The sequence below is a fragment of the Gossypium hirsutum genome, chromosome D03 (genome assembly GCF_007990345.1).
Source record: "Gossypium hirsutum isolate 1008001.06 chromosome D03, Gossypium_hirsutum_v2.1, whole genome shotgun sequence".
NCBI classification, from domain to species: Eukaryota; Viridiplantae; Streptophyta; class Magnoliopsida; order Malvales; family Malvaceae; genus Gossypium; species Gossypium hirsutum.
In genome coordinates, this window is record NC_053439.1 from 10067750 (window position 1) to 10089416 (window position 21667).

General features: G+C 32.7%; 1 long non-coding RNA gene across 1 annotated transcript; it reads right to left on the reverse strand.

Moving 5' to 3' along the window:
• Window positions 1-15270: 15270 nt before the first annotated feature.
• Window positions 15271-16898, reverse strand: LOC121215347 (uncharacterized). Its single transcript, XR_005911168.1, has 2 exons — window positions 16554-16898; window positions 15271-15937 (listed from the first exon to the last, which is right to left on the reverse strand). It is a non-coding gene; the product is annotated as an uncharacterized lncRNA (long non-coding RNA).
• Between the last annotated feature and the right edge of the window lie 4769 nt (window positions 16899-21667).

Here is a 21667-nt window from a genome sequence, read left to right on the forward strand (position 1 = left end):
AAATTTCTTTCCCACTTCCTACTCTCACGTTCCTCTCTTTCACTCCCCACTTTTATTTACTCTCTCTTTACTTTCTTTTGTTTCTTCTTACGTTTTGTTTTTCTTTTCTTTTGGATAATTCTTTGCTCCTCTTTTGCATGTATTTTCCCAATTCCAATCTTGTTCCACTTAAAGCTCTATTTTCTTGTTTTCTCCCATTGTGATTTTGCCATTTATTCTATGTTCCTTTGTTCTCTGTTGTGGATTCGTGATGGATTCAGTAAGTGTCGAAATTATTTGAAGTTGGGTTAATTAGTCATAGTTTTTGCTAAAAATTTCTTGAGATTAATGTTGGTTCTATTAATTTTGTGCTATTATGAGATAAATGTTCGACGCTCCTCGTTTTCCTGGAAAATTAAGAATGACTCTAGGGCTATTAATTTCGTGGTAAGTGTAATGCCCCAAATTCTTGGATTTTTAAGTGTGTATGTTTGTCAAATAATTTGATTTGATATGGTAGTTAAGTGCCTTAGATGTTTATTTTAGGTCTTGAGTTTGATTCCCTTGTTTTGGATTTTTCTATTAAATTTTGGCTTTATGTTAAGCCTGAGACTTAGGGCTTAAATTATTTTTCTTTGTTGGATTATGACAAGAATGAGCTTGCTGGTTCAATGGTAAGGCTTCAGCTTACCCTTTGGTCTTGTGTTTGAATCTTGAGCTACTCGAGATTGTGATATTTTTGTCCCTTGCTCTGGTTGGTAGATGAGTTTAATTTAAACTCTAGTCATTTACCTGATAGGTTAAGATTTAGTTGAAATAAAATTATTTTTGTATGTCTTTTAATTTTTAAAATTTATCCCATAATCCCTATTTTCCCTCACCCTTTGAACCGTCTAACTATTTTTCTTCCTCTCTTTTTGGTTGCTTTGTTTTCTTTCTTTTTCATTTTTCTTTCTTCCGTCTTGCTTCTTGTTTGATGTTATCTTGTGTTTTAGTGGAAATCATTGTGTGGAGTCGATTGTTGGGATGTAATACAATCAAAGTTTAAGTAATGTCATATTAATTTTTTGGTATTTGGATTTTAAATAGTTCTTCGATTCAAGGTGGAGGTTTTGCTAGTATTTATTTTTGTTCTTGGTTGTGACAAACATTCTCGTGTTTCGGTTAGGCGAAGGAATCAAAAATCAATTTTCTCTAGTGGAGTAGGTCTCATTGTGATGCTATTTTTTGAGTGGTAAGTGTTCGTTTTCAATTTGGAGGGATCTTTTGGTGGTTAATTTGTATGTTGCATTGATCAAATTGTAGGATTCGTGAGTTCCTGTTAGGTTAATTGATTACTTCATCAGGTGTGTGAAAACCACCTAAAAAACTTAATTGAAACTCGATAAAATTGTGAAACTTGGCTATTTCTCGAAATTGCCTAGCGTCACACGGCTGTGTGTGCAGGCCGTGTGACTGACTGTGTGTTGTCACACAACCGTTTGGTAGGCTGTGTGGAGCACATGACCGTGTATTTTTTTCAGGCCATGTTGGTAGGCTGTAAGGGGCAAACGACCATGTGAGATTTTACAGACCGTGTCGGTAGGCCTTGTAGACCACATGAGCAAGCTTTTTGGGTCGGGTGGGCCACATGGCTGTGTAGGCATTTTTGGCCAATTTTTGGGCCCGATTAAGGGCCATTTGAGGGGCTCGAAACTTGAGTACGTAGGCATCATATGGGGCTGGAAAAGTGTAAGTTTTAGTACGTAAAAATACATAGGTAAGCTTAAGAAGTGTGTTAAATAGGATACGTTACAATTAAACTGTATGCTATGTTATGATCTGTGTGAAAATATATGTGTATGCAAGCCATACAATTTATGATATATGTATGTATGATATATGATTATGATATGCTTGTGTTTTAAAGTGGGTTATGATATGATGAAGGAAGTGTTATACGACAGTTTTTAATGCAATTATGACGACTAAATCGTAAATTTCTGTCTGGCAGTTCAGTTGCATATATATGAGTGGCACATCACCACATATTGGTGTGATTGATTGGATGGACTCTTGTAGTCCTATATGGTGTGATTGGCTAGTCGGAGATGGTGTGTAGTAGATGGGGGTAGGACAAGATATGACATGTTTTGTTATGATTCGATATAATATGATATGTTATGATACATTATAATATGTTAAGATATGGTCTATATGGAATCTGATACAATATGAAATATTAAAAGATATGCTTTGATTTGGATTCTGAAATGTTATGACATGTTCTGATGTACATATATTTGTACCAAAAGTGTGGGCCAAATCACACACTGGGCTTAAAGCTCACATCCTGTTTGCTTTGTTTCAGGTGATCCTTCGACTTAAGATTGGACAGCGACATTGGAGCTCAGGTTTCACACTTTTTGGGTTTTGTATGTTACGAACTTTTCTTTATCTATGGACTTTTAAAGAAATTTGGACATTTTAATTTTGTTTGGGATATTTGAACTTATTTTGGTAATTATTTGCTAAAGTTTTGGTTTTTAACCAGTGTTCAAACCAAGACAACTAACTATAAACTAAAGGTAATAAAGACCAAATTGTTATAATGTGTTCGCTGCCAAAATTTTGTTGAAAATTGCTAAAGTGTTTTATCTCGCAAATGTTTTGAGTAAATTGGATTTGATTTAGTAAAACTTTTTAAGATGTGTTTTTGGAAATTGGTACGTTTTTCAAAAACTTATTCAAATTGATTTCCTCTTCGCTAAAAGTTGGTTTTCATCAAAATTAGATATCCGTATTTTTAACATACGATGTAACCTCTATAATTCGATCGTAACGTCTAGCCCGGGTATGGGGTGTTACAGTAAGGGGATGGAAAATATGTTTTAGGGTTGCTGTGTTAAATTTTGTTATCAATGAAGTCAAAGATTTTAGTGTTTTGTTAATCATTTATCGATTCATTTTAATGTTGTATGTAAGATTCGAAAGGCGATATTTTGTGGGGTATCAGAATCGTCATCAAGTGTGTGATTCTAACCCGAAATGACATTTGAAACTTGGAAAAACTCGAAAACAAAGACTGTTTTAAAAACTACTCTGCGTCACACGGCTATATGCCAGACCGTGTGGACCACATATGGTCTATGATATTTGGGCCACGTGGGCCACACGAGTGTGTGTGAGGCCATGTGGACCACACGGGCTGGCCAGTTGGGCCGTGTGGACCCATTTTTCAAAAATTTTCCACTTAGGCTCATTTTCTCTAAAAATGCGTAATTAGACCTTTCGTGTGGGGTCTATTTGGAATAAATAAGACTCGAATCATGACATCAGTCAAGATGTGTTAGTATGTGCTATGGTTAAGGTAGGTGAAAATCTTATGTACGATCTGTGTTTTAATAACTTTAAAAGTAGAATTACGTGTAAAAACGTGCATGAGACCTATATGTAAAAATAACTGTTAGTATAAGCAATATGATATGCTATGATCTATATAAGTTATGTGTTGTGTTACGCTCCATATAATATCTGCTTATGTATACATGCTATACAACCTATTTGATATGTATGTTTGTTAACGTGATTTTGCATATGCATTGGGGTGGGTTCTGATTTGATGGAGGAAGTGTTTTCTAGAAGTAATAGTGCAATTTTGGTGGTTAAACCATAATATTTGTCTGGCAGCTCAGCTGCACAACTATGAGTAGCATACCACCATGACCCGGTGTGATTGTATGGGCAAACTCTTGTAGTCCTATTTGGTGTGATTGGTTGGACAGAGTTGGTGTTTAGCAGATAGGGGCAGGATCTATGATTGCATCTATATCAGAATTTGCATTTGCATTTGTATCTGAATTTGATTATGCATCTGAATCTGAATATGCATATGTATCCGATTATGAAATACACTTGATTTTGTATAAGAGAATATGTTTGAGATTTTTTATTTTAAAATTATGAATTCCATTATGATATATGATTATGAAAATATGATATTCCGATTTGACATATGTTTCTGGTAATGTGTACATTATAGGTAAAATGTTTGTGATGGTATTTACATTTATTTTTGTTATAAGTATGTATTGTTTGTGGGTCGAGTCACACACTGGGCATCTTACTCACCCGTTTGTTTAATATGTTTTAGGTGACCTTCAGACTTAGAACTTGGTGGCAATTTCAGAGCTCGGTTCACACAATTTGGTATAAGTGTGTTTTGGATTTTGATATCGAACTTTATGATCTTCCAGATTTTAATTTGTTTTGGAAAATTGAATTTTGGTTTTGGTATTTATTCTTGCGGACGCATTATTTATAACTTGTAAACACATCCAAGATTACATAATTGATGGAACCTTAAGATTTTAAGAGATAAGAAATTTTTTAAGTATTTTTCCACTGCAAGGTTTTGAAATTAATTATGACGTTTTACAACTCAATTGGTTAGACATTCGAGATTGTTTTATAAAAATAATAAAACAAGGTTTGTGTTAAAGTGTTCACACACAATCTTCTGAACACTTATGTTTTGGATAAATTAAATAACTTTATTACTCTGAAAATAAAACTAAGTTTTCACGTAAGTTAATCAACAATGTTTTTACGAACGTTGTAACCTTCATAATCTAACCTTAATGTTTAGGTTGGGTTTGGGGTGTTACATTTAATGGTATCAGAGTAAGGTTGCAAAACTCGGGCTTTGGTTTTTGAGTTTAAAATTTTATGCATAATGTGTTTTGAAATTTTTGATTTTTAAGAAAATTTTTGAAAATTTGATGTGGATGGATTTGCACAAAAATTTATTATTTTGAAAATGTGAATCCGAGTCTTCGATATTGATCCAAGTAAGTTACTTATACTCTGGTTAATTGTACTTTAGCTAGTCTAATAGACTTTAGAGATTAACAAATAAGATATTCTTTGCTTAAATATAACTACGCACTTTTATTAAACCTTAGACTTAGGTTTTCTAATAACCGAAGATAAAATTTAGACTTTTGAACTGAAGATAAGTAAAATGAATTTATGCGGTACTTGTAGACATGGGGCACGAGGAAGTGGTAGACGTTTCCAAGTGACTCACACCGAGTCCTTTTCTCGGGGCAGTATGCTTGATTTGAAAATTAACTAGTGTGTGGAGACGCCAATTCTGAGGGTGGTAATTGGGAAGTTAAAGATGATGTTGTGTCTCAGGATATGTTTAGAGATTTGCAAAGGTTCGTTGAGGCCGAATCTGTATCGATGAGTCGAGGGTTTGTGACTGAGCGACTTCCATTCAATGAGACTAAGATAGCGAAAAAGATTAATAGCTTAGAGAGTGAGGAAAGTAAATGAATAAGTGAGAAATAAGAGGATTTTTGGTCATGTTGACTTGAATATGTGATCTAGGGAACAGGCCAGAATAGTTAGGCCTTAGCGGGTTGAGGCAGATGTGAGTGTATGTTAGGTTTTGATTGGTGTTTTCTATGATAGGCATTGTTTGGGAAAGTGTTGGAGGAAAATGGGAGTGTGTTTTAGCTATGGATCCGAAGAGCATTGTGCCAGGGTCCGTTCATAACATTCCCTTAGTCGGATGCAAGCTTTGGCTCAAAGAGGGAATCAGAGACTGGTTTGTGCAACTAGGCGTCGAGAGGATCGAGACGCATTTGGCAGCAATACAAGTACATTTGTGATCTATGCCAATTGTACCTTGCATTGACTAAGTGTTTGGTTGTACTTAAGTGTTTGATTGTCATTGAAGTTTCTGATATTTTTGGGTTTGTGAAATAGTTGGTGATTATTTTCTATAAAGAGTTTCTTGAGATAATTCGAGTTAGTGAATAGAAAAGTTCATTAGAAATATGTTTGGAAAGGGAGTGGAATGTTGTTTGGATTGCATTGAAACCAGAGTTGCACAGCGATAGCGTGGTGATAAGTTTGGAATGTGAAATTTTAGGTTTTCTGGTTAAGTGAATGATAAGACAGTAAGAATTTCATTTCGAGGATGAAATTCTTTTAAGGAGGGGAGAGTTATCACATCTCGAAAACTGGGTTAGAAGAAATTGGGTTAGTGATACCTAGAGGGGTCACATTTTGATTTTTAAGTTAAGATTGTGAAATTATGTTAAGTGAGTTAATCTAGTTTAGTGGAAAGGTGTTGTGTTTGTAGGAGTGAGGTTTTGGGTTCAAATCTTTCCTTTGAATTTTTTTATTTTTTGTCTTAATCCCTATCCTTAAGCTTCTAGCATAAATAAGATTTTCATTCAACTGATGTTAAGAATGAGCCTACTAGTTTAATGGTAAGGCTTTAGCTTACCCTTTGGTCTCGTGTTTGAATCCCTGTGTGTGGAAGGTGAAAATTATTTTTGTTTTGAACTCTGCGGGAATCTGTTAGGTGGTTAGTAGTGGGATTTAGTGGGATGTGGGTAGTTTTGAAATTATCCCAAAAATTTCTCTCCCAGTTCCCACTTTCTCATTCCTCTCTTCCACTCCCCACTTTTGTTCACTTTCTCTTTACTTTCTTTTTTTTCTTTCCACGTTTTGTGTTTATTTTCTTTTGGATAATTCTTTGCTCTTATTTTCCATGTATTTTCCCAATTACTATCCTATTTCACTTAACGCTCTATTATCTTGTTTTCTCCCATTGCGATTCTGCCATTTATTTTGTGTTCCTTTATTCTTTATTGTGGATTCGGTAAGTGTGGGAATTATATGAAGTTGGGTTAATTAGGCATAGTTTTTGCTGAAAATTTCTTGAGATTAATGTTGGTTGTGCTAATTTTGTGCTATTAGGAGATAAAAATTCGGCGTTCCTCGTTTTCCTAGAAAATTAAGAACGACTTTGGGGTTGTTAATTTCGTGGTAAGGGGATAGAAGATCAGTTTTAGGATTGTTGTGTTAAATTTTTTTAGTAATGAAGTTTAAGATTTTGGTGTTTTATCGATCATTTATCGAGTCATTTTAATGTTATATGTAGGAGACAGAGTGCGATATTTGTCTGGGGTATCAAAACCATTGTTAGGTGTGTGGTTCTAACCTGAAACGACGTTTGAAACTAGGAAAAACTCAAAAACAGAGATTGTTTTCAAAACTATTTTGCGTCACACGGCCGTGTGCCAGACCGTGTGGGCCACACACGGTCTGGGCTATTTGGGTCGTGTGGGCCACACGAGTGTGTATGAGGAAATGTGTCAAATCGTGTGGGATCATTTTTCAAAAATTTTCCACTTAGGCCTGTTTAATCTTGAAATGCGTAATTAAACCTTCTGTGGGATCCATTTGGCTTAAATAAGACTCGAAATGTGACATCTTTTAAGATGTGTTAGTATGTGCTATGTTTAAAGTAGGTAAAAAACTTATGTACGATGTGTGTTTCGATAACTCTGAAAGTATAATTACGTGTAAAAACGTGATGACACTTGTATGTAAAATTAACTGTTAGTATAAGCAATATGATATGCTATGATCTGTATAAGTTATGTGTTGTGTTACGCTTCATATAATATATGCTTATGTGTGCATGCCATACAACCTATGTGATATGTATGTATGTTAACATGATTTTGCATAAGTATTGGGGTGAGTTCTAATTTGATGGAGGAAGTGTTTTTTGGCAGTAATACTGCAATTTTGGCGGTTAAACTACAATATCTGTTGGCAGCTCAGTTGCACTACTATGAGTGGCATACCACTAGGACTCGGTGTGATTGGATGGATAGGCTCCTGTAGTCCTATTTGGTGTGATTGGTTGGACGGAGTTGGTCTGTAGCGGATGGTATTTACATTTGTGATGGTATTTACATTTGTGTTTGTTATAAGTATGTGTTGTTTGTGGGCTGAGTCACACACTAGGCCTCTAGCTCACTTGTTTGTTTAATATGTTTCAAGTGACCTCAGACTTAGGACTTGGTGGCAATTCTGGAGCTCAGTTCACACAATTTGGTATAAGTGTGTTTTGGATTTTGATTTCGAACTTTACGGTCTTTCGATTTTTAATTTGTTTTAGAAAGTTAAATTTTGGTTTTGTTTTTTTTTTTCGCGGACGTATTATTTATAACTTATAAACACACCCAATACAACATAACTGATGGAACCTTAATACTCTTGAGATTAATTTTTTTTAAAATCTTAAGATTTTAAGATATAATAATTTTTTTAAAGTATTTTTTCGCTGCAAGGTTTTGAAATTAATTATGACATTTTACAACTCAATTGGTTAAACATTCGTGACTGTTTTTATAAAATTAATAAAAACAAGATTTGCGTTAAAGTGTTCACATGCAATCTTCTGAATACTCTTGTTTTAGATAAATGAAATAACTTTATTATTCTGAAAATAAAACTAAGTTTTCACGTAAGTTAATCAACAATGTTTTTACAAACATTGTAACCTTCATAATCCGTCCTTAATGTCTAGTTTGAGTTTGGGGAGTTACAAATACACACCAATAGTAATCATTATGAAAATACTATCTATCATTTATGCAATTAACTAGTCTTAAAGATATATACATGTATATATAATATTAATACCAATCTTGGGAAAGCAATTAAAAACCCCTGAAACCAAGACATTAAGATACAAGAAATAAAATAAAAGAAAAATCATCTGTGAAGACTTAAAACCAAAAATCTTGTTATTAGATCTCAAGCCTCATAAGTCACCTCATTAGGCACAGATGACTGTAGACTTTTTCTGTTTAGAGTGATGTAAAAAATTATCTACAAAGTCATGAAAAAAATGAGAAAGTATGGAACAAAACATATTTTCTACATAGCATCATGCTAACAAGAAGGAATCCAATAAGGAGTGATTTAATGAGATGAAAAAGGAATCCATACCACTTTCACAGAGAACAAATACTAGTGTCAAGAACATATATGCATGCGACACATATATGACCATCCATACTAAAGATAATGTTAGAAAAATGGGTTTGGAAAAGGCAGCGAAAAATAAGTATAAGGGAAAAACCAAAGTTTTAATTTTTTTTTTCAAAAACAAGAACTTGGTTGTGATATCTAAAATAATAAACGCTTAACTAAAATTGTACCATTTCGATTCGTCTAGGGTGAACGCTTCGACCAAGTAGTCTTCTCCTCTATCCTCAAAAACAGAACCTTTAACTTTAAATCCAAACAAATAATTAAACTTAAGTATAATTACCAATAATTCATTCCAATCATAGCAAACATACACATTTGGGCCTTAAATCGAGCTTTTGGAGCCCTGAAAACAACTTAAAAGCAATTAGGGATCAAATTGAATAAATTAGAAAAAAATTAGAAAAAACATGAAAAATTGGAAAAAAACAAACAAGGGTCACACGGCCATGTGGCCAAGCTATGTGACATAACCCAGACCGTGTAAACCTTCAAAGTAAGGACACACGGTCATGTCCCAACTCGTGTGTCTGCCCGTGTGTGTATTTGAAATAGGGCCATACGGTCATGTTACAGGTCATATGATAGATCGTGTATAACCTGCACCTAAAATGTAAATGACACACGGCCGTGTGTGGCACACGACTGTGTGACAGCCCGTGTCCCAGGTCGTGTGCTCCCAATTTAGCCCCTAAAACAAACCAAATCAATACCAAACCTTGCCCAACAAGATACACCATTTACACACACATTCAATTGACCAAAACACCCCCAACACATTAGAAGCATACCCATTTCAAGCATCCTATATGTTATAACCAATATGCCATTCAAAGGCACCACATTTCATATACTAAAACTATTCATGAATAAGATTACAATACCACATCTCAACTATACAGCATGGATACAAAAGATCACTTCTTTTCAACCTATACCATTACAACTTACCAATTTAGCTAGGTATAACCAACATGACCATATTCAAAAGTGTTTAATCATATACAAGCCAAAGACAAAATGCATTATGCATATCAAGATTTAACACAACTCAAAACATTACCAAATTGCCAAATTAACAATAATTCTTATACATGTCAATACACATATCCCACATACACCATTTAGTTACTTCATTATCTATTTATATCACTTATCCATACCTTTTTATAAGACACACAACAGAGACCAAATTCACCTATTAACACAAGCATATACCAACTAATTTCAAAACATATACATACACAAGTAGGTTAAACTTAGGGTGCGTTTGGTTCGCTGTATTGGATTAGAGGTGTATTGGATTAGAGGTGTAATAGCTAATCCACTGTTTGGTTGAATGTAATGGAATAGAGGCGTAATAGTAATCTTGTGTTTGGTTGAATGGAATAGAGGTGTAATAGCAGAATGGAAAAAACTAAAATGACTAGAATACCCTTAGCATAAAATTGTTTTGGTAAATGATTATTGTTATTGTTATTTAAATTTTAATAAGATTATTATTGTCAGTAATAAATATTTTAATCATATTTAAACATAATTATTATTAAATATATTTTAATTAAAATATATATTTTAATAAAATTATTATAATTAGCATAAATTTGTTTTGGTAAATGATTATTGTTATTGTTATTTAAATTTTAATAAGATTATTATTATCAATAATAAATAATTTAATCATATTTAAACATATTTTTTATTAAACATATTTTAATTAAAATATATAATTTAATAAAATTCTTAATAATTAATATTCTTATATTAAATTACTCAAATCATAATATATGATACTATAATTAATATTAATATATTTTAATTAAAATATATGATTAAATACAATTTAAAATAATTATTATTAAATATAATTTCATAAAATGTTCTTATGAATTTCCTAAAATCAATATAATTTGAGAATTATATTCTGCATAAACATAATTAACTTATACTAAGAAAAAGTTAGATGAAAATGAAATTGTACATCATAATCCATATGTTATATAGTTTTACAACATCAAAAAGTTTGAACATTGATATTTAATGGTGAGAAAGAAATCTTCTGACCCATTCCAATCGGGCAACAGAAGGTAAACTGAAGAAAACGATCATTTGAGCTGGATGATCGGGAATTTTACTCAAAGCATCATACCGCTGATCGTCGGTTAAACCTTCAATTGACCATAAGGCTGAATATAAATTTGAAGCATTCTCTTCCATCTTTTCTTCTGACTTCTGCTGAACTACCACCTCGGAGGCAATACTCATACTGATTTTATCGCCAACGGCCTCGATTTTTTCCCCCAACAATGTGGCAGCCTCCTCAAATGAAGAATACACATTATCACGAGCATCAGATTTCTTCTTTCTCTTGTTTGAAGATGAGGAACCCTCTTGGTCTCTATATCGTCGTGGATCTGTACCAGAAACATCCATGTCGTCTAAAGAGACGTCAGCTTCGCAGTCATAGAATGCGTTTCTCTCTTCATTCATATCTGTAGTACGTTCATCCTCAGCATGTATTTCTTCAAGAACATCAGCAGCTGTTTGAGCGTCTTTCCCAGTCGCCCGATCTCTTGCGTATATCGCAGTAAGCTGGTTGTAGTAAGGGAAAGAACGATGTCTGAACTGAGAGGCTTCTTTGTGACTCTAAAAAAAATGAGGAAATCATTTAAGTTATAAGTTTTGTAAAAAAACAAATAAATACTTGATTCACAACTTACCTTTACATATGATTCCCAAACTGCATCTTCAGCAACAATGAGTTGCCTATGCTCGTCCCAACCAAAACCACTGTTGTTTTGGCCATTAAGCATGTCGTATACGATTGACCATTCCCTTTTTAGGCACCTAATCCGAGATTCAATATTTGGTTTCGCCTTCAACATTGCTCTTGGTAAAGCCTTTTCTAGCATTTTCTCTAGCTCGTTCAAATAACCGGCTTTGAACCCGGCATCAGCATTAAATGTTCCTACATTGTGCAAATCCACCATGCAAGAAACCAAGGCTGCATCCTCCTCTGGAACCCATTTTCTTTTGCTTCCTCGAGAAGCTTGAGAAGAAGCACCCGTTGGTGGAACACCTGACATATTGTTCTTAAGAAAAAAAATAAAGTAACATTATTTACTATTTTTAATATCATTTAATTGTTGGGTGAACAGTTTATAATATTATATCGGTAGTTCAATACTAAATTTAAATTTATAACACATGCTGAATGAAAAGATAATTAAATTATAATTCAACAAAGTTTAGTACAATACATAATTTTAATCAAAGACCACCAAAGTTTCATAAACTAGTTACATAAAATAACATCAACAAATTAATTCAAACTGAATTTGTCCCTAAACCTAACTAATTTCTAGATGCTTGCCATTCATCGAACATTTGGTTGGCTAGTTCCATCCTCCAAGTTGCCCAAGCATCCGATGGATGAATATTTGTGATATTTGGTTCATCGTCATCCACCACATTAGTAGGTAATCCTTCTCCCACCTCCGCTTCAATGGGATCAATACTCATATGGGTTCGAATAAAATTATGGAGCAAACAATATGCAATAATAATTCTATTGTGCACCCGTATAGGATAAAACGATGGACTCCTAAGTATTCCCCATCTAAGTTTTAATAAGCCAAAGCATCTTTCAATGACATTACGTGCTGAGGCATGTTTCATATTAAAAAACTCTTGAGGAGAACTTGGCTGATAACCCTGACGCCACTCGTTCAGATGATATCGCTGTCCTCTAAATGGTGCAAGAAATCCCTCACAATTTGTGTATCCAGCATCAACTAGATAATAACAACCTATAATATAAATTGGCTAAAAAATGATTAATTCAGCAAACAGAGTTTGATCTTGATGAATAATTCAAATTACTCTAAGTATACACTGTACCATGAGGAACTTTTAGTCCATGTCTTCTACTAATGGCATCTCGGAGCACCCGTCCATCGGCAACTGAACCTTCCCAACCAGGAAGAACATAAACAAATTGCATCTCAGGTGTACAAACACCTAGCATATTTGTTGCTATGTCACCTTTTCGGGTTCGATATCTAGGTTTATCAACTGTTGGCACCCTAATCTTTATGTGGGTTCCATCAAGAGCACCTAAGCAATTCTATATCACATGATATAAAACCTTCTGTTAGAATACTAATTTAAATCTAAGTCAACTAAATGTTGTACAAGCTATATATAAAACTCAGTCTACTACCTTAAACCATTTCCACCTTGTGTCAGAAGAATCGGCTGTAATTGGCTCCGGCTTTTTAAATAAGACATCTTCTAAGCGTATGACAGCATTTAAAACACTATGAAATGCTTTGCTAACAGTTTCCCCGGACCTTCTAAAGTGATGCTTGATAACTCGATTTTTAAGGTGATGGGAGATGATATGTAAAAACATTGCCACTTGCTCATCAACAAGCATGTTTCTTGACGACTTCAATCCCCCTAACGATTCTAACGTCTCACATAGTTTAAAAAAGGCAGTTCTATTCATCCTAGTTTGTTCAATACAGGTCTCGTCACTAGCATATACAAGTCTTTTCACATAATCAAGTTTTGCATAAAAATCTAAGGTATAGGACCTAATTATTGGTCTATAAGTATGTAGGCTAAGGCTGGCACCCATTCTAAATAAGAACCAAATCGCAATTCTACAGATTTCCAACCATATTGTCACTGCAATACCAATTCTTTTACGCCTCACACTTTGTGCAATTAAAGGCAGACGGGCCATTACTGCAATATATTAATGTGTTCCATATTGTCAAATCGCAGTAAAAGGGTCACATTTCTCCAATCATAATTTCAATAACAGTAAAATACAATTAAATAATTTAATTGCCAAAGAACTTACAGTGATTGTGTAAAAAGAAGACGGTACACTGTGGGTAGAGGAAGCAATCAAACAAGCCGCTTCAGTAGGAAGCAATATCACACTATCAAAGAAAAATGAACAATACAAATTTAGAATCTTAACGAGTACATTGCAACAAAGCGCAACTTCAACAACACAGATGTGTATAAAAACAAGGCTATTCAATAGAATAGGATACCATAAAAGAGACTAACAGGCAATGATTAAATAGAAAAATAAATATAGTTAAATAGACTAAGTTAGAAACAAAGCAGTATTCCAACATTATTTATAATCTATTTAAATAAATATATTTAATAAATGATATAATTATATAATTATATACCATAAAAGAGACTAAGCAGGCAATGTACCGTGGATGAACTTATGACTTGTAAGAAACAAAAAGGCAGAAAATAGAAGAGGCATTATGGTCAAGTTGAATAATGTTGGAATACTGCTTTGTGACAAAGGTGACAAATAGGTAATTGTGGTTTTCAAGTATAATTATATAATTATAGGTAACTGTGCTTATAATTGTTTCAAGTATAATTATATAACTAGTATATATTTCAATTATTTCTTTTGTTAAAAAAAAGGGGGAATTGGTTGTTTTCAAGTATAAAAAACAATACTGCAATATATTTGACTTTTTGATTTAAATTTATATGTATTATATATTTATTATATTATAAATATATTTTTAAAAAATTACAAATAATATATATTAAAAGTCATTTAAGTTCATCAATTTGGTTATGAAAATTTATATTTTGATAACTGACCAACTTAACTTTTTTTAATACAATACTGCAATATATTTGACTTTTTGATTTAAATTTATATGTATTATATATTTATTATATTATAAATATATTTTTAAAAAATTACAAATAATATATATTAAAAGTCATTTAAGTTCATCAATTTGGTTATGAAAATTTATATTTTGATAACTGACCAACTTAACTTTTTTTAATACAATACTGCAATATATTAAAACCTTTCCCGACTTTTAAATTAGAGAAAAAAGAATTTAATTAAACATGTTCAAATTAACTACCTATAAAAGAGACTAACAGGCAATGACTAAATCAAAAACTTACACATACTTGAACAACTAATGATGTAGTTTAACCAAAATAAATTGCTATAAAAAAGTACATGGATACAGCCATGGGTAATGTCAAAACTCAAAACAGCACACCATATTCCTTTCTTTCCCTTCTTCCTTAACTAGCTGCCCTTATCTGTCACTTTTCAGGTTTGGTTACTGCTTGCTTAAGACTAAATAAGGTTGATTCAGCTGGATAATAGATAGCTAATAACTAAATATGTAAAACAAAATTACATCTCCTCAAATCATTCCAATTAATAAACAACAATACAATTTCAAGCATTGAATGATGAACAAAATGATCACATAGTTTAAGCAACAAAATCCAGAAGGTAAACAAAATGATGAGCAAAATGAGCACCATCATTTGCAGCCTACGGAACAAAATGAGGAGCAACAAAACAAAGAAACATTGGATTCCAAATATGCAAATCCAGAAGGTAATTAAAGAGCATCATCATTTAAGGATGTATAATAGAAGTAAGAAATTTCAAGCATATACCATCTATATCATATGATAAGTCCACACAGTAAGTGGATGCATAGCCAAAGAACCATAAAATATCAAGACTCTTGTCTCTCATCTGGAACTATACTACCCATGAAGGGGACACCCACACATCCCCACACCCATTTTCAATTACTACACAACGAAGCTGTTGTTTTCATTACTCTTTTTACTAAAAAAAACACTTTTTCCCCTTATGCTGTAAAAATCTGTTGAATGATTGAACCAACCCGGATGAGCTACATATTCCAAGTTCCAGACTCCACCCTGCACCATTTTTCTACCCACGTTGGCCCAACAAAATTTATATATAACTCAACAATACAATAGAATATCACATGGTTTTCTTGACCAAGAAAATCTGGGTCATGCTTCCTTTTTTAATTAAATATTAACATATGTTCCTCCACAACACTCTTCCCCTAACCAAACAATGCATTGTTGGGAGGGGCTTTTGGAGCCCACTGTACATCGCTTTCTATCTCCACTGTCGGCAATCAATTGTATAATATGGTTTAGCCCAGACTTTGAGGACATTTTCTTGTATGTTGTGGAGTTTAAGTGTTGAAGTCTGATTGGAGAGCAACATTATTTTTGGGTATCAAAAGTTATGATCCTGATTCAAGCACGGATAGTGGTGAGTAGTTTATATACATGTAGAAAGGGAAAATGAAAAGGGAATATTTTCTTTGTTCAATCGTTGGGTGAGTCCGTGAATAGAGAAAAGTTAAGTTGAATGTTGGAGGTGGTCTGCTCCAGCAATTTTAGGAATCTTCCCTACCAGAGGCAGAGAATACCCAAATTTATGGTGAAAAGAGAAACCATGATAAGTTCAGGTATGCAATTAGTTTAACAGAAAAGTTAGAAAAATATGTTACTGGGAAATTGGGGAGAACAACATAGATGCCAGATTTTGGCCTTATTCGACGGGCAGAATCTGTAAACAAATTAACATTATTCTCACATAAATATTGAACTGCACGTGGAACGTGCATCAGGGAGCAAAAAAATTTGAGAACAACGAGCAGGTACGGTACCGAGAAGAAAAGCCTAAACTGGGTCTAAACTTTGAGTACGAAATTCGACACCAGAAGAGTTACATGATTAAACTTTCTAAAACCTCATGTTAAAGGTAAATGCATGATTCAATTTCTAGAAATGTTGATCTTTCGTCATAAAAAAACATAAAAGGGAAAACATGTTGAAAGAATGTTAGGGCAGACAATTTTTACCTTGATTGAATTGGAAAGCTTTTCTTGAGGGTTTATTTGGAGATACTTGGGATTGATCTCTACTCACTGCATTTGAAGAACACAAGTCTGTTTTGATGGCCAAAACAGTGCTCTGAAAAGGTGCAAGAAATCGGGAAGAGAAATTAGGAAGAGAAACAGTGCTCTGAAAGTGAAACAGGAAGAGGCCGATGGATGAAACAGGAAGAGAAATCGGGAGCTTCTTGATCTTGGGAGGGAGAGGCTGGAGATGGCTCTTGTATTGGAAGGGTAAAACAGGCCAAATCACAATCGGAAGAGTTAAGCGAAGCTAATCTGAACTTTTTGAAGGGAATAGAAATGGGTCTTTCATCAGTAATACACCCGGAATGTATTAGACCCGTAATAGGGCAATACATTTAACCAAACATATGCATAGGTGGGGCCCACTGATTATGGGTGTATTGGCATAGCCAATACACCCAACCAAACATGTTCTTAGGCTCGTAACATATTAAATTAACATACAACCCTATACATGTCATTTGTAACCATTTCAATATATTCATAGGTTACCAAAGTGGATCGATGGATAGTGTAATCATGCTCCGACGTTAGTTCCAACCGTTCGAGCTTTCCGATGATCTATAAAACAAATAAAACAACTATATAAGCAACTAGTGCTTAGTAAACTCGTATAAAAGAAACTTAAACTTACCGGATACATTAAATTAAGCAATCAAGCATTATTTAGCTTAGTCATAGTCCAAATTTCCTTTCCTATACACAACACCTTACATGGTTAGTTCGTGACGCAATGCACATATAATTCCAACTAAAACATGGTATATAACATGTCAACATTTCCTTTTTATAACTTATCACTTCTACATGTACAATAAACCATCTTTTCCTTTCAATTTCACATATCATTATAATCCATTTCATTATCCAAAATCATGATTAATTTTATATTTTCATACACCCATTTAAGCTTTATTTACCCGTTCATATCATGGAAAGAATTTAACTATATAAGTCATTCATTCACACAATTCAAATGTTACCTTTTCAATCCAAATACTTACATTAAATTTTCCATTTTGTATTCTCACTAACATAGTTCATTTATATACATACCTTTTCATTTTAACCCTTAGTTGCTCGTTGAACCAAATAGAATAACATCGAAAACTTGAAATAATATTTTCAATATAACTTACCTGATACAATACACCGACACAAAGACTGCTAGGCTCAAGACCTGATACAACACATCGGCACGAAACCTGCTAGACACAAAGCCTGATATAATACACCAGCACGAAGCCTACTAGGCTCAAAGCCTATTACGGTACACCGGCACGAAGTCTGATAGGCACAAAGCCTGATATAATACACTGACACGAAGCCTACTAAGCACAAAGCCTAATAATATACATTGCACGAAGCCTGTTGGATTCAAGGTCCGATACAGTATCTCCAATACAACTCAATTTCATTATTAATTTTCATCAACTAACATTCAATAATTACAAACACCACAATTATTATAACAATAAAAAAATATCAATGTATTTAATATGACATATTACATATAATATGATCTTACCTTGATTGAAACAGTTACTAAAACGGAGTCGACAACTAGTCCGAAACTTTAGCTTTTCCTCGATTTAAATCCGATTACGTCATTTCTTGATCTAAATAATAATTCAACCCAATTAATACATTTCCAGCATTCTAACAAGTAGTTTTATGCAATTAATCCCTTCTATTATCAATTTACAAAATTAGCCTAATATTTTACCTTTTATGCAATTTAGTCCTTACATCCAAAACTTGCAAATTTACCATTTTTAGCTAAAATTCATGTTAGTCGATTTTCCTTTAATCTTAAAAAAACCCATATTTTTCCTCATTTCAGACAATTTATATTGAATTTTACTATTTCAACAATTTAATCCCTAATCATTAAATTCATTAAAAATCACTAAAAAAATACTTATATATAACAACTAATACTTCAAATTCATCATTTAACATCTAAAATCACAAAAATTTATCAATGAAAAAATTCAAAATCTTTAACAGTTTTAAAAATGAAGGTACAAGTTAACTGGACCTAGTTGTAACGATCTCAAAAATATAAAAATTACGAGAAATGGGTTCAAAATGGAATTACATGCAAAAACCTTTCAATGGTCAAACCTTGAAAGTATTTTCATGGAGATTTTTCTTTCTACATTCGGCGAAGAACCCTTGTTAAAGAAGATGATAATGATTTATTTTTATTTTACTTTAGTTTTATTACTTATTTTTAATTATTTTAACCTTTACACATGAATAAAACATAATTTAAAAGCTCTCTTGTCGTCCCACTAATTAAAAATGGTATATTTACCATCCTTCCACTTATATTAATTAAGCCATTTAATCATTCAAATCCAATAGTGATTAAGTTTTACATCCTTTACGATTTAGTCCTTTTTAGTTAATTAACTATCCAAACATTACAATTTTCTAACCGAACCTTCACATATCTAAATAATAACTCTGTAAATATTTAATAAAAATATCTACAAGCTCGGTTTACAAAAACGAGGTCTCGATACCTCATTTTTCGAAACAACTTGACTTTCAAAACAAACACTTGAACTTAACTATTTATTCAAATAACAAAAATTATCCAATCAAAATTTATTATAATACTATATTTAACTCGTAAATATGAAATAATAATATTTATGGACTCACTCATCGGATTTGTGACCCCGAAACTACCGTTTTCGACACCACTGAAAAACGGGTTGTAAAATCGGTAGCTAATCCACCCTAAAACATTAATCCAGAGTTAATTACAAACCCTAAAATGAGTTAATCTTATTGATTGATTTTTATTGATTTAAGTTGTTTTTTTATTTTCCTATTTATTTACTTTAGTTATTTAATTTCTCTTATTCATCCCTTTTATGCTTTGTCGTAATATAGGAGTTAATTATTACTATTTAGACTTAATATTGTAAAAAGGGTTTTATAGATTTATTTCGTCCTCTCTTGGATATGATCCTCAAAATACTTCATGTATTCCGTTGTACACATATACTATATTACAATTTGACTAGTATACTTGCGAACACCTCTGTTCTAATTTTATATATTTTTGGTGTGATAATTAACTATAAATGATAACACATTCATAGGCGATCAACCGTTCTAGTCCAACCACCTGTTGGACTATCAGCCCGGTTTAACATATTGGGCCTGGTTTAACCAGTTTTAAGTCTGGTCCCAGTTTTTGGTTATTGGTTCCAACTTTCGATCTCAAGTCTAATTTTCAAGTCAATTGTTTGACTTGATCAATATTAATTAATTAATTTGATTAATTTAATTTTACTTTATCAAAACTAATTTTTCCCAAAAATTACTGAGATTTTCCAAATTAATTTTTTAAGAAAATTCTTTAATCAAAATCTCTAGCTAAACATTTCTCACGACCGCCTAATTTAATTACACATCAAATAAATCGACTCAATTAAATTATTTTCGAAGTTGTAGAATTTTCTTTTGATTCAAATGCAATCTGGTCGAACTTTTGTTGAGCTAGCGGATGGACCAACCGAACATATACAATTAGACTCTAGTAATTGCAATTATGTCCAGAAGCATTGTTCTGATAATTCGCAATTTACTTAATCATGGAGTCAGTCCACAAGAAGTACCATGATTGAAAACTCCTTATTGTATACTCTTTACAAAAGCAATTCATCCAACAGTTTTGTCCAATGACCTTGTCATGTGTATGTTACCCTCATATGATATCTTTGATTCATTTGAGTTAAATTCGTTCACTCAATACAATCCTATTTTATATCATTATCACCATTGTGTCTTCTTAATGAATAATATGATCATTGTCAACAAATGACTGTGATAAATTGTTTGAACAAACAACCCGTGGCAACGTTCCATATTTATCAATCCACACAATGTCAATGAGAGAATATCGTTAACTCTTTAATCGAGTTTTGAATTCCATTGTTGCTAGTAAAGTCATACCATACACAAGTTATGTACCCAACATACCGGCTAGGGACTCGATCATTTTTAGAGTATAAGCCTTCACTTATATTAAAGCACATGAGTTACATACACATAGTGAGTGACTAACTTGAGATTTAGGTAAATCACACCATGACTGTCATAAGTGAATTAATTCAAAAATGGATTCATAATTAATTCATCTTGAGTTTAGTCTAATGTATCATTCTTCCAATGAATACATCTATGTCTCTACTAATGGAGTTAACTACTCTATAGTCAAGACTAGTCATCTCCCCAATTGGAATTGAAGATGACATAATAGTTCTTTTAAGCATTTGAATCAAATGTTCACTTTGATTCTTTTATGGGATTATAGACTCGTTTAGATTATCTACTGAAGTATGTTGTCTTTCTCGCAATATAAACATTCTTACAGTGCCTCTTATCATCAGTTTGAACTTAGACAATTAATGAGCTAATATTTTTTTTCAAAATTTACTATGTATGCAAAACATGAAAGACATAAACATAAAAGATATAACAACGAAATGTGAAATTAACTTTATTTATTTATTCATCGTTCAAAGGCATAGAAAACAGTTACATGTTTACTACAATATGGACACATTTCCCAACAATAAGATAAATTCTCATTAATAAGGAGATAATTTACAATCAAGTTATTTATTACTGATATAATTCAAGCAATAAGAACAACCAAATCACCTCAAAGGAAACAATATAATACAAATGTTCGGCACTAGACCAACACAATTCCAGCCTTGAGAAAAAAATCAATAGCAAGATCAAAACAACTAAAGCAAAGGAACAGACAAATACTAAAGGTGGGATAATATTCAAAACTTGAATGATAACATAGAAACCTAAAAGAGGGACTTTAGAAATGGAAAACAAGCTATAGAGACAAAATGACCAAAACCAATAGAATCACATCAACAGAACCAACCAATACAACAAAAACAACATTCTCAATATCCTCAACAATTCAAGGCATCAACAACAGAAATTTAAATGGCATGATGACAACAACAAAATTTGGGCAATTCTCTAAGTATTCATATTTAAAGACTCAA